At 46.6% G+C, this 15,470-nt stretch overlaps 1 long non-coding RNA gene across 1 annotated transcript in view; it reads left to right on the plus strand.

Annotated features, from left to right (window-relative positions):
• LOC117603460 (uncharacterized) overlaps positions 1-14,599 on the plus strand; it is a 167,744-nt gene extending 153,145 nt beyond the window's left edge. The window contains exon 3 of the long non-coding RNA XR_004581229.2: positions 14,414-14,599. This is a non-coding gene — a long non-coding RNA (uncharacterized LOC117603460). The remainder of the gene's footprint in view (positions 1-14,413) is intronic.
• The last annotated feature ends 871 nt before the right edge of the window (positions 14,600-15,470 follow it).

The following is a 15,470-nucleotide window of genomic DNA, read 5'->3' on the forward strand; positions in this document are numbered from 1 at the left end:
TCAGCAGGTTGAGACGCGGCCAGGCGGTTCGTGCGCCCACGCCGTGCAGGTATTGTGCAGGTACCATCGAGAGGGTACCTCCTCTTCGCCCTTCTTCCTCTTCCTGCGAGGCTGCTACGCGATTTTACTCCGACAGCCTGGGCTTCATTGTTTCACCGCGATATCCTGTCATCTCGACGCGCTTGGCACGCTGATCGCTTCTCCTCCTGATGCTGGTTTGCGGCTTCCGTTTACTGCAAAATTGCTGGTCCTGATATATACTGTGTTATTGAGCGTACGAACTAATTCGGTGCCTTTATATTGCGAATTTTTAATTAAAAAGAATGAAAAGGCACAGGATTCATTTGTACATCCAATGTAATATTTCACCCTCGGACGGCGGACCAGGAAGAGAGTCTCAATCTTAATTTGACAACGAGGAACGAAGAAGTTTAACATCGATAGTTGATAGAGAATGTTTAGATACCTTTTTCACACTCGTTATACAAGCATTCTTTTGATGATACTCACACTGTTAACAATGATAATTTCCCCGTTTCAATATCTGACACTGGCACCTGACGCGTTGATTATACAAACGTCGCGATAGACGTACCGACCACTTGTCGCTATCGTTCAATCATGATTCAGAATGCAAACATTTCGGTTCACGCATCTCGACAAACATATTTTTCTCCTTTCGAGGCATAGAACTCGTATCCCGTCACTAATCTTTCACAAATACTTCGTATTTTCATGCAAAGTTCAATTGAGTCATCTCCTCGACGATGAATCACTCTCTCTCTCTCTCTGTCGTAGAAGCAAGCAAACGAATGAAGAAGAAAAATTTCGTAAATTATTCGAGTCATTTATTCCTGAAGATCGTTCCCTCGGATGAATTTCCAAGAAATCTTTTCGCCACGTCGAGAGGCTCAAGATCGATGGGTACTCTCTCGATATCGATCAAAGGAGACGGTAAAAACGCGGACGTTTCAATCGATTAACTCGTCGAACGCTTCACGATCCTCGACAATTACTCGTCTCATTACGTTGTAATTAATGCCACGGCATCGATTCGTCGGTTCATTAATGCTGTTTACGAGGGACTCATTATATTTGAATATTATTGAATAACGCTCGTTAAAGGAAGACGAGCCAGCGCGATGCGTAATCGTACGCTTTACGTGGCCACGTCCGCGGCGATCGCTCCGCGTACGATGCTCGAGGGCAGCGAGCGTTCGCGCGTGTGCGAAACACGACAGGTTGATGCAGACGTACGATGTAACGTGTTTCGACATTAATATATTTCCTTTAATAAGACGAACCTCGGCTACACCTCTCGCTTCCTGCCATTCAATGGAAAAACAGTTTCCCTCTCCTTTTCCGCGAGGAAATTTTCCGTCCGAGAAACCGTCCGAATTTGGTCAGCTTCGCGGAGTTCAGGGTCGTTAAACTTCGCTCGATGAGAAGCGTTTTCAAGGCTCTTCGAACGATGAATATTCCGTACCCTCTGTTGCAAATTTCTCAATTCAAGCGTATTCGAGGGCGATCGAAGGATGAAAATAAATTCCCTTTAATTAGAATGATTGCCGGACAGATTTAATTTAGAAACACACCCTCGAACACTTTCGACCGCGAAGGAAGATTTACATTGGAGGCGAACTTTTTGCTTATCCACGAGCGCATCGTGGCCAATTACCGAAGCCGCCAGCTTCCACCATTGGCCGGTTCGTTTAAGAAGATAATAAGTATTGCGAAAGGCAACGATGACTAATGCAAAAGGAACCGAGAGAACGAGCGGATAAGCCGGAGATGGTCAGAAGAGAGACAGGAACGATGGTGGAACACATCCAAGTTTTCTTTCCTCCTCTTTCTCTTTTTCTTCCATCGTCCCTTTTGACCATCTACTCCCACTACTCTTGGGCACATTCCCTACGACCCTCCCCCGGAGGATCCAACAGGTGGTGCGTTACCTCGTGCTCCTTCTATGATGTCCCACACGTCGTGCCCACGTAATCGCGTGCGTATGGGTGTACCCCATAGGCACCGCGTGTAGGAAGTACCCTGACCCTTCATCCGCTTCATCGTCTCTCCATATGTGCTCGTTCGTGATCTTCGAACCTTTAACGTTCCGTAAAAACTTTCTTCAGACAGCAGTTCAAGTTATGGGTTGAACTTTACTTTGGGCAGACTCTTGTTACATATTATTTTTTTTGTCGAATACTATCGGAATATAAAATCGATGATTTCATGTGCCCTAAAGTTAAGTACAAGGAAGTGATTGTTGAGATGGGAATGAAAATTAAAACGAGAGAGAAAGAGGTGAATGAATTCCTGGCCGTGAGAAAGGAAACAGGAATTCTCGTTTCGTCTCGAATTTGGCGTAAAACGACGCCCACCTCGCGGCACCTGCCAGCCATTCGAATCGCCAAACATCCGTTCCATTCTACGAATTCATCGTACTCTTTACCCACACGAGACACGTCTCACGAACATCGGAGGCTAATTTCTCGAAGGAGAGTAGAGATCATGGCCGAGGATGATCCTCGGATTTACATACCCGATACTGCACGAGTTGATCACCGTTCGCCTGTCTCTTTTGACTTATTTTTCGCCGTAGGTGCTCGAGCGGTGGGCGTTCGTATAAATATTGTTATTTCCAAGAGCGTCCGGCAACGTTTCAATTAAAAAGCAGCCAAGAATTCCGTGTATCTTGTTCAACAACCGTGTACGATCGTGTATCGATGTACGAAAATATTCGATCAATGAACAGATCCGTTGATACATGATTCTCGGATTCAGCCTCGTCGCACGTGTTGCACAGTTCACGCACACGTGTTTCAGGATTGAATGAACGACAAGGGATTCTCTTTTCGTGGCTGCTTCCTGTTCCGGTGCTCGACGACAGGTCAGGTGTCGCTGATCTTAATCCCGATTGATGCCTGGGTGGTAACAGGATGCGATCTTCGTCTCAAGGCACAAAAGTATCTAAAAATTTACGAGGACAATGGATCAAACGATTTTCACTGGCACGCATTATCCGTGATAACTGTTTATAAAGAAATATCTCTGCACGATCTCTCGATCCGAAATCTACAAAAACAGGTTAGTCGCACGGCATTGGACGAGATGGATCGTTCTTCCCAGGCGATCCACTTTCTTTGTGCGACCGGGTCATAGATCACACCACCGAAATTCCTCTTCAGCTTCTAATGACCGCGAAGAGCCGCGGAGGAACGTGCTCGCTGGACGGATAAACACGACGACAGGTTTCATTGTCCCGTGGTGGAAGTATTATTTCGTGTCTCGAACAAAGCTGTCCAGGTGAATCTATAAAATACGATCGGAGATGGGAAAAAAGAAGGGAAAAAAGAAGCTCGAATGATCACGAACACAGGGAAGCAAGGAAGAACGAGAACAGCTCCTTTTTCTTACCTTCGGGGAACAGCTGAGAATCTTCGGACATTTTGGGGGATTTTAATTTTTAACTACTTACAAATCAATTTTATCATATTTCTCAAGTTTTCCACCACGGTGCCCCCCCTATTTGTAGACATCGTTTTCGATAGGAATTCGAGGCGTCGATATAAATTGATTATCCGTAGATATACCGTGATGTATCGTGACGGGGTCTGGTTCGTGACAGGTGGGAGGACCGATTTCGAATTCCTCTTCTTGTCTCCGTGATATCTACGCGCACACAGCCGCGTTCGCGAGCGTGTACGAGACGGAGATTGAGGAAGCAAGAGGAAAGGAGAAGGTGGTCCGACGAAAAGTCGCCCACGACAGATCGGGAACAGATCTCCGATCCGATTTGGAACGCCACGAATCCGGTCGACCGTGTATATACGACAATGTGAAACGTTTCGTGGCCGACCTGGTAAGTTTCGTTGTTTCATTGACACGCGAGAGATACACGACCCCCGTAGAAATACCACTGGCCGGGCAAAGGAAAAAGCCACGGTGTACCCGGCCGTCTAGGACCGTTAGGATCTTCCATCGGGGCAATTAATAACTGACAACAGATTCTTTTTTGTCATTTACATGAGGTAATTAATTTCTCGTCATATCCTCTAATGACCCATTGATTCGTTGCCCCTTCGAAGGGCTGCCTAATTTCGTGCTGCTCGACTCGCGGTGCCACTTTATCATACGCGCGCGACGACACTGCCGGGTCGAAAAGGTCGGAAGACGATTATTGCGCGATCCGAGACATCGATCCATCGGCAGGATTTATGATCGTCCAGCTGCTGATCCTCCGTTGCCTCTTCTTGTACGAGGTTCGTTCGTGATTGGACTTTTTGGAAATTTTGGATATTTCAGGTTGAAAATTTTAAATCTCTTAATCAAAAATATTGATTAATAGCGATATGATTTTTTGTTGTAACACCTTCCGTGGGCGCATCGACCTACGGCGGCTCTTCCTTCCCCTCCTCCTCCACCCTTCAGCGTTCAACCGCCTAGACGGCCTCCTTTCTCCTCTTTTCTTTCATCCACCCCCACGAAGCAGTGTAATAGCTCACTTCGTTCACTGTTACTGTTATGCAAGGTATAATAGGGTAATAATGGCACGGTCTGGCCACTCTCGGTCGGTAACGCAGGGTGGAGCCAGTCACGATCAGAAAACTGACGTAAGCATCTCGTTCGTTCCTCTTCTTCTTCTCGTCGTGATCGCTCATTGCGGGGTTCTGGTCGACTTCCGCGCTGATTACCTGGAAATCTTCGCATACAATAGAAACTATTGCAATCTGAAAAATTCATTTTCTTTGGACCAGAGACATAAGCTGAGGGTGGAAACTACCCTCGAATCCAGACTTCGTTAAATGTCTCCGTTATTCGTGTATGCAAAGAATTTTGTTTATGCTACATTATGAAGTAACCTAGCCTCGATTTAGAAAGCGATTTTTGACAGGTCCGATATTATCGTGGCGGCGAGTCAGGTGTCGCAAGTCGGACCTGCCTATGGCGACGTCCGTGTCTCTAACCCGGGATAAATAATCTGCATTTCGTTGTTTTCAGTCGACTGCGTAATCCAGCCGGCTCTGTAACGGCAATTTAAAATGGGCGTAAACTGCTACTTCGGTCGACGGATAATTTCCAAACGCTGCGGTCGTTCCGTTCGGTAATATCGCGGGTGGGGTCGGTCACGAATCTTCGTTGGCGCAAGACAAGCATTTTCGAAATTGATTCGTCCCATCGATTTCAATTGCCGTTAAAATATCTTTGTGAAACGCAAACAGATTGCCGCACGCAAACGAATGAGTCGCGCTTATGCAAACGTATGTAAATATTCTTTTCCTGGTAATGGAAGCAACCGCGACCGTCAGGCTTGCGAAACAAAGGATATTCCGACGAACGCATCGGTGACAACGGCTTCACGGTCACGGTGCACTTAATTAAATAAGTTTAATTAAGACGAGTGTACGTTGTGCCCCATGACTCGTCAGCTATTCGACCGTCAGGCCATAAGGTGCGCGCGACAAAACGCGTCCTCCTCGCGGACGCCTGCTGTCGCTCGAATCTGGCACAGATCGCTTTATTACCTTCGAGCAGGATCGATTTCGTTCTTTTGTCGATCCCGCGGGACTAATGGTTCCGTTCCGATATTGGTAGGATCGTTTCGAGCACTCTCGTCGCGGGTATTTTTGAAGGTGGGTGGCTCGACGATGATTCGACGATCTTCCACGGTCAAACACTCGACCGTTTCCGCCGACATACGGCGATCTTTCTAACTCTCCTCTGTTTTCTCAAACAACTCTTCTCGATCCTTCATTCTGGATCGTTCTTTTCTTCCGTTGCTTGCACAAGATTTGTACGTTTGTAACCCGATTTATGAATGCCTTCGACAAACTCGCCGCTGTTTTCTTAAATGCGCCTTTCGATTCCTCGATGGAATATTCGTAGCTATTCGTAGTTTTTCTACATAGCTCTCTATAATCCGCCAACGAGACGAGTCAATAGACGTAAACAAATTCGCGTGCGCGAGACAGGGTCGGCGCACATTTGTTTTCAGTTCTTCAGACGCTTCGGTCGAGGTATGTGTGCTGTGACTCGGTCGAACACCCGAATTAGTACACATTTAGTGACTCGTCTCGTTGGACATCTTCGAATTACCCAGAGAAAAATTGTGAAAAGTGCTGTGAAATTCAATAGCGTGCTACCAAAACGTCCAATCGATTCTCGGATCAATAAACCCCGGATCGGAACGCGGTTCGACGTGGACGTTCGTTCTGTAAATACCCGCGGTAACTACCGTTGCTGTGGCAAGAGGGAATTACACGGAGGCCCGAATAAGGAGACCTTTAGAGGCGAGCACGTCGATCCAGGGATACCTTCTCTACGCCTTCGAAATAGCTCTATCGAGCTGCGATCGAAGGTCGCACGGGTCGTAACCCTTTACGGAGGACTGGATTGAACCCGGTGGCTACCAGGTGATCGACCACGCCTCATCACTTTGCTCGCTACCGAGGCAAACCAGGCTGCCGATACCAGACTCGGATAAAGGAAGAACCGAGTGCGAGCCGGTGGTGCCTGGTTATGATCGTCATTATCATCATCATCATCATCATCGTCCAAGCCGGTCATTCAAGGTCAGTGTACACTAAGCTCTCGTACGATGATGATCACCCTTTCTCGCGTTGCTATCTCTTCTTCCTTTGTTTTGTTGCAAAGTGCAGCTTCAGGGATGCTTTTCGAGGTGAACGCTGCTATGCAGCATCGATCGGATCGCGGATGAAAGATTTGAAAATTTGTTGCTAGCTTTGCTTGAACTGTGAACCATAATGCGAACGAGCGTTACTTGTGGTTTTAGAATCGTTTAAGGGGTGGTTTTCTCTCTTCGAATAGTTAGTAATTCTATGCGAGAAAGTGTTGCTTGATTCGTCAAGGTTTCTGGATTCCTTTTGAAACTCGTAATGACAGTTTACTATAAATCGTGCTCTTAACAATTATATGAAAAAGGTAACGAGGTAGAACGATAATTGCCAATGTATCCCGAGGCCGCGAATAAAAGGCTTGTCACGTAATCTTAACTGGAGATTTTTGTCCGATGCTCACCCTTAAAGTACACACGTTACGATACACCCTGTACATTACATTTCATGCAGCAGGTAACAGGAGAATGCATCGTGAACGGATCTCGATGTGCATTTATCGCGAGGCTCTTTTTCTCTCTCTATCTCTCTCTCGGTCTTTCTGTCTGGTCGGAACAGTTTCGCAAGCGAGGCTCGCGATCACGGGAGGTTTCACCGCGTTTTTCCAATTACAGAACTCGAAACCCGTGTCCAGAGTGTCGATAGAGTGCCGCTTATCAGCCGGATTGCCGTGTTACCTACCGCTTCGTAACGATTCTTCTCGGGCTTGTCCGGAACGATCTCTCGTAAATTCGACCGGCACGGAGAAAGTCCGGTTTCTCGCGCGATTATGCAGCCACCATGATATCGAATTTCTGACGTTTATCGTTCAACGGTTAGGCACAATTAACTCGTCCTAATTAACTATTTTTTCCCGACGCGCCGTTCGCCCAGTCTCATTCTTTAATTAAGGTATATTTACCTATTATTGATAGTATAGCTTTATTACTTGGTATTTCTTTTTTGGTAAAAGCGTAAGAAATATAATATAATGCCACAATTTTTTGTCCTAAATAAATTTATATAATTTAATAAGAATGTAGGTACTCGAATAGATAAATTAATTTGTCAAAAATTCAAAAAGCAACAGATAAATAAATAAATAAAATTACTATCAAGATAATTTCCCTGACCAGGAGAAAAATAAATCCGCGGTTTCCTTTACCCGATCCCAATGGAAATTGTACGCGAGAGCCAGAGGTTGAACCACCGTAGATGAAGCTATTCTCTCGTTATTTATACGAACCCCGTGGAAAGTAATGAGGAAACCATTCGTTAAACGTCCGCGTCTCGCCTGCCCGAACCGGCGGATTACGATCTCGAGAGGATTCCGGCAGCCATGCCGTGTACGTACACGCGCGATAAATTCTCGCCACAGCCTCGCCATTACCCGGTATTACGAAATAATTATTGCCTCTCGTATAAAACCGCGAGCAAGAGACAAAGAGGACGTTATAGGTGGACACTTAGGAACTATTATCTCGCCTGATTTGCGAGGAATCGGCGGTTAGGTGGGCGATCTCGACGCTCGACGCGCATTCGTTCGGTAGTTTCTTGTTTCCAGTAAAATTTCAGAAAATCTACGAACGATAATTTAATGCTTCCTGCGTGGACGACAAAACGTTACGTTGTCGAAGAATTTTTTAAAAAATCACGAAACATTGCTGAGTTTCTTCCGCGCCTCGGCCCCACAGGGCAGACACGCGTAATTCAGTAACGACATTGATGATATAATCTCCCTTACTCGCATTGCTCTGCACGCTAAGAGGGCCAACACACGCGTACATTTGCAAGTGTATGCGTGGCCAGTCTCGCGCGTGCCTTGGCTCACGGATGAGCTACCGGCCCAAGCTGCCGCGTACTCCATTTATCCGTCTCCCTTCGAAGGGCCCAAGGGAACCGTGGCATGAAACGAGAAACTAATCTTCGCCGTGTAGCCTCATGAACCGTCGGACGCGATCGTTTTATTCGGCACGCTTTCGCTTCTTTCGCTACCGTATCGCGCCGCTTTGCAAACGTTTAAGGTTTTGCTCCATTTTTTTCCTCTCCTCTCGCGATCGGTAATTGCCGGTTACGGATCGGCCAGGCGCGGTTGTCCTACTTAACGGCATCACGCAACGCGTTTAATCGATGGGCATTACGGATTATTGATCTCTATATTTGTTACAGAGTCGCCTGGTGTTAATTGCGTTCATTTTCGCGCCGGCTGCTCGGCTTTCTTGCTTAGGTGATTGATTGCGGTTCGCGCTGGATAAATTCATGATAAATACACGCGTTATGAAATGTATTAATGGAAAATAGACTGTTTACGATAATCAGTTCGGAACGGTGCACAGGTAACGTGCGTGAATATTAGCGGTGTCAGTGGCTCCCCACGCGTACGTTCTACACCTGCTACACTTCGTGACCGAGGTGGGCCAAGGTCCGGTGACCTCACTTCCTTCCTACTCACCTAGGCCCCCAAGTCGCTTGGTTCAGCATCGATTAAGTCCCGGTTGTCCGTCACCTGCGAATCGCCGGCTACTTCCTTGCAGCCCTTTTATTTTTTTTTTTTTTTTACATAGTTCCAGCCCCTGCGTGCGTTTCTTATCGGGCTGCACCCATGGCCACGTCACGGTTCAGCGGTTCACGGCACTTCCAGAACAGGTGACACGTCGTGGTTTCGCTGCTCCGGAAACGGATGCGTGGATAATCTACGTCACTGGGCGCTTCGTGGTTAAGGGCGAGTGTCGCTTGACCCTACCATCGGATAGATGAAATTTGTCTATTAACAATTTAAATTATTCGAACCTTGGTGAAAACCTGTCTCTGCTGAATGTATAAGGCAACGATTTGTAATCGAGCACGAATCAGCATGAAATATCGCGATCCCTGACGCGTGCATAAGCGAAGGAGCCTGAAACCGTGGCAGGTTGCGGTTACCTTAGGTTACCAGTTTTTATGCCGAATATGTGGGCCATGCACCTGCCGCGTGCAACACAGCACGGCGAAGCTCGCAGTCTGCGGAAGCCGGGACGATGGTGGTGCTCGGGTTTCATGGATCTGGTTTTTAGCGGGTCGTGCTTCCTTCACGACTATTCCAGCTCGAGAAAACATGAAAACAGGGTCGGTACACGCGGGTCCTCGGAGATGACGGGGCGTGAGAGGGAGAGAGAGAAAAGTAAAATCGCGAGGACGCGAAAAGAGGAGCGATCGAATTGACGCAGCTGCAGGCCGTGGAATCTTTACGACGGCGCGTTAAACCGCTCAATTAAAAGGACGTCGGACACGAATACGTGGAATGAAGAGAGTTCTCCTCTCTCGTCGCTCTCGTGGATCCGTTTGCAAAAGCCACGGGAACGAGAGAGCCGAACGATCGTAACTTACATGCTTATTTCTGCGAGTACATCTTCGTACAAAGGGGAGTAGGTACGCGCGTTACCTGTCCCGAATATTACCCGCGATATAGGGGACGTTAAGATGGTACTTTACGAGTTGCCGAAACGGAAATCTTTCTTATTAACGGCCATTTTATTCTTGGTAGACGGTAAATCAGTGGGAAGCCCCTCGGCGCGCCGTGGCTCGTGCATCGATCGTTTCCAGGAAAACTGCTTCGCCGACGGACATTTTTCATCCCGGTTTATGCTTCGACTTCGCGGCCCGTTCGTTAATAATTACAAAAATCCTCCGTCCGCCGCGTACCAGCCTATCGATGGTAATTAAATTTAACGAGTTATCCGCGGCGCACGGTAACGAGGACGAATTTCCTGAATTACGACGAGGACGATTACCCTCTTTTCCCTCTTCAACGTTCGACTTTAAATATATGAAATCTCTGAAAACGTTTTATCGCGGTGTAAATCAGTTGCCACGGTTCGAAAGGGGACATCGGACTTTCGTAAACGCCCTCGCATTATCGTAGCTACAGGCTGTCCCAAGGAGATTCGGACGAATTTTCATTTTTGATATTTCAATAAACCATAGCTGATTAGCAATTAGATTTTGTTTCAAGAATCGAAAAGAGCGTCATCAAAATTCTTCCACTTTTTATGAAGCACCCTGTATTTCTGCATCCGCGACGAAAGTGTCTCGCTCCACCTACCCGCGTCAACCCTCCTCAACCTCTGGCGAGCCTCGTAATTTCCCGGTTACGTAGAGGTCGCTCGGCCGTCCGCTTTCCAACATCTTTCATCCGCGCGGACCACGCGTAATGGCCAACTTGACGACAAATTACATCGGCGTGGTACATCGTACGCCCCGGTGTTCCCGAGCGTATCGGGGATACGATACGGCCGTCCTCTCGCTTCCGGGACGAGACAGGGGACCTCGCGTCCTCGCCCCGAATCTCACCCGCATCTCGGCCGAGAAGCGTAAAAACGAGCACGACGATCATTCAGAGAGAGAGAGAGAGAGAGAGACCTTTCCTCTCGACCCCGGTCGCACTTTCTTTCGCTGTTGGCGCCAGGCGTAGGCGCCGTTCCTGCGATCCACGTATACACACGCGTGCCATGCGACTGTTCGAAAGGTGGAGGAGGAGGAGGAGGATGGATAATTCGGAGAGATCGACGCGGATGGAGGAGGATCGATATTACTTGTGTCACGGGGACCGGTACCGCTACGCGACCGAAATCCGCCGCGAAGGTCGCTGTTGTGAAGAAAGAAATAGTAAAAGTGCTGATAACACGATTCAATCGTAAGTGTGATTAATGATTTAGATGATTCTTCGTAGATGCAGATTTCTCAGAATTTTATTTCCAATGAAATAGGGGAGGTTTATATTTGGGGAGGACTGTGACTTAATTTTTAACTTATCATTTGAATCGTCATTTGTATGTTAAATTAAATTTAATAAATATCCCAGAATTTTTCCCTAGATTCCTTAGAATTCCCAGAATTCTATTTCGAAACAGAACTAACCAAGAAGAGAAGATGGTTCCTGTTCGGTCATCGCAATCACCAACCACACTGCTATCATCCCGCCGATCGCGGTCAATAAAAACGCACCAGATCCGCCAAGATATTTTCTCGTTTCTTGTCGGAAAGTGCATCCCCTTCGTTTAACGCGAATAGACGTCGGCATCAGCGTGTAATTTCTCTCCGGCCGGCGGTTCTTTGGCCGGTGGAAACAAGCCGATATATCCAGTTTACCTTACGGAGAATCGGTCGCGCGATCTGTGACGCGAGTGGCGCCACAATCACCTCCCGAGAGATTTATGGACCGAACGGGCAGCGAGGCCGTGTCGTCGGATACCCCCGTACGATTTTGGTGAAACGTGTGCTGGAGATCGATGTACGTCCTGGATTTCAAGGAAAGAGAATCCGTGGCGAGCTCGTGAACCAGCCACGGAAAACCTCCGACGACAGATCGGCCGAAAGATCTCGTGAAAGTCGTCCCCCTATCGAGGCGATCTCACTTTCATGATTCGAATGTAAACAGAGCTTTTTGGAACGACCGGTTCAGACGTTGTCGAAACAATTTCGATAAACGATTTATTTTTTTTTTTTAAAAAAGGTCGTTTATAAACCATGAGAAAATATTTAGACAGCTTTCAAAAATATCTTTATCTTCAAGATTTATTTTTATTATTAGCTTCTCTAGATCCCACAGTTTGCACCCTTCGATTCCGTGCAACAAGCAAATGGGCGGAACGGGTCTATCGAGCCCCCGTCATAACGATTCGATAGGAATTCGCGATAGAAACAATTTATTATCAGTCTGATAAGCGGGTCGTTACACTTCCTACCTGCAGTTAATAGCACTCGTTGGACGTGGAACAATGGCGAGAGTCCATCGGGAGGCTCGTGGGTGAAGGTAAGCTGACAGGTAGTCGCAACATTCCCATCGTGCCTCGGACAAAACTCACCTGCTACCGGTTTAGCCTCGGCCTGTCGCCATATGCCGGCTCCCAATCCCGGCTTTCCCAAGCCATAGCCGACCCATGGGGGTGTCGTATCCGCGAGTGTTTGCCAAACATGTGGATTGTCGTCACGGCGAACGTTTATGGCAAGGAAGTGGTCGAGGTGTGTTACCCATATGGACAGGAACGTTTTCGAATACTCCGTTTTGAAAGGCTTGTTCCAGCTTATGGAATTAAAGGAACAACGATTATATTATCGTACTGGTATTTTGCCTTCGGAAAATTAGCAAAGAATTTACGTTCCAACGGAGAATAAATGAGTTTATTGCCGGGGATATTGAGGATCGTAAAACTGTACCCTTTTATAATGAAGCGAAATTAACAGTGAAAATTGTTGGGGGTGCGGTCGTACCACCTTGCGTGACTTTGTCCTCTGTTCCTTCAATAATTTTTATTTTTTATGACACCAACGATCGATTTTATTAACGAGCGAATTCATATACAGATGTTTAGCAGATTTTGAACTATCATATATATTAGAAAACAATTTTCTTCTATTTGCCAGAAATGTATTCAAAAGATAATAGAAGAAAACTATACAAATTTCAAAAGAAAAACATTCCTTCCTCTAATTTCTTCATTATAAATTGGAACAGACTTAATATTAAACAGTACAATAATTACCACTTGTTGCTAAAATTTCAAGGATCTATGGGACACGACGGGGTACCATAGGGTTAAGAGACTATGAAAAAAAAAAGAATCGGAAACATTTGGTGACCATAGAACTGTCCTTCTCGTTGGGAACAATCGGGAAGGGAAAATACCCAAGCAGGTCATAATTGACGGGCCACCATAAGGTGCAAACTTTCCCTCAAAGCACGTTTAGGCTGTAACACGTGGGTCGACTTTGCTGGTGGCGCATTCAAGTGCCTTTACAGGATAACTGGTGGTGTATTTCATTCGGGGTTGGCCGTTGCTGGTGGCCGTACTGTCCGTTAATCCCTCATTACACCCGTAATCACGGGGAAAACCGAATTACAAACGTGCCAGGAACGGATCCATGGTCAACCTGGATTTTCCCGAACGATCGACCATTGAAAAATCTGCGCCTCGACTGGGGTCACAATTTTAACAAAGCGCTTCTTTCAATGTGTTAGATTTAGAAAAGGAAAAAGAAATATCCTACATGTTTTATTGCCGTTTTCCAAATAATATAAAACAACCTATCGAATTATTTCCAGCTACCGAAGGTCCGTTCGAATAATGCAATAAACACGATACAGAATAAAAATAAAAAATCATTGTCCGTCGTAACGCGCGACAAATGTAGAGGGACTTTCACGAAAAGGAAACGGCACCGATTCTCGAGGCCTCGAAATCGTCCGTGCGAGACGGGTGGCTTTAAACGCATTTTAATTCAATCGTTTGGCCGCGAGCCGCGCAGGGTCACGGCACAGGGTCAATCGTATGCTAATTGCCAGCCAAAAGACGAGCTCGCGCGACTCGTAGCAGGAAGAAAAGCATCGAACAACGTACTCTGCGTGGAGGACGCGAGTCGATCGAGGTGTAGCCGCGGCTCGAGGTCTTTGAACCTACGCCGTTGGCCCCGTAATGCACCGTTGTCGTTGAATTGTTCTGCATAAATTGATGATGAACGAATGCCACGACGTGCGAATGCACGCATCGTGGGACGAAGACGAATCGTCCTCGAGATGCTTCGAGCCCCCGGGGGCCACGCCTCCGCTCCACGTTAATTATCACCGATTCGAGATCCGAACACCTTCGAACCTTTCGATCGAACCATTCGATTTATAGCCGTGAACGGAGAACCAGATCTGTTAATAGTATTATAAATATGCGGAGGATTTTTGTAATCGCCTTTAACCTTTTATTTTTATTGCAAATTAAAGATTTCGCTTAAGTGTCACTTGTGCTTTAACGAGTATCTTAAAATTGTTTCAGATTTCTTCAGTTCGCCGCGTTAGAAAAGGAACATTGTCAACGGAGGATTAAAAGGTACGATTCGTTTAAAATTCATATTAATCAGAGATACCAGAATGTTTATTCCGGCGGAGCCTCGGTGTTCAACGATGAAAAATGAAATAAAAGAAAAGGAGAGAAGAGGCATTCGGGTATCCTCGAATAATATCGAAACAAGGTGGACGTGTACACGCGCGAGGCCGGTTATAACCACGCCGTTATCCACCTCCTCGATTTTTTTCTCCATCGAGTTTGTAGCTCTCGACATGTGCAGCACGATCACCTTCCGCGCGTCCTTGGTGGTACGTGCCCGAACACAAATCCTGCACCGAGTCCCGGAGGCTGGCCGTCACATGTTTTCGGGCCCTTACCTGTTTGCCTGTAATACCTGCGACACACTGTCGAATCCTCGAAGCGTGAGTACACGTTACGTTCCTGCACCTGCATTAATGAACCAGACGAACATTAATAAAGCGGAGCCGCACGTGGATCGCACATGCTCCTCGCCGACTAAAGACACACATCGGTTCCAGAAGAAATTTGATAAAAATCCTCGTTTCTAAATTTTTTCAATTATTTTGTAAAGGGCAATCGATTCGTTCGTGAAACTTCATAAATCATACCGTACGTAAGAGATTTTCTCTTTCAGAAAAGAGAAGTAACGTTATCTTGAAATCTGAACAGAGAGCGACTTACATTCGTTAACTGATAACATTACGCTCGTGAAAGTGGACAGTTAAGGAAGAAAGAGCGCGCACCGTTGATACCGTTACAATCGGCAATATTCAGAGATCCATAAACACGAGTTACGATATCAAGATCCTACAATGGTTCCGAGTTTCCTTCTTTTACGGCTCATTTCACCCGTCATTTAATGCGAACTTTCTACCGGCAGATTGCTTGCATTCGTCTGACTCACGCGTAAATGAGCGAAGCGTTCCGCGGAGCGGATCTCTGACTTATTGCTCGTCGATCGTGGCAATTATCAATCAACACCGTGCTTCTTCGTTGTCGGTTAAAAATACGATGGAAAATGCCG

This window comes from Osmia lignaria, chromosome 4 (genome assembly GCF_051020975.1).
Source record: "Osmia lignaria lignaria isolate PbOS001 chromosome 4, iyOsmLign1, whole genome shotgun sequence".
NCBI classification, from domain to species: Eukaryota; Metazoa; Arthropoda; class Insecta; order Hymenoptera; family Megachilidae; genus Osmia; species Osmia lignaria.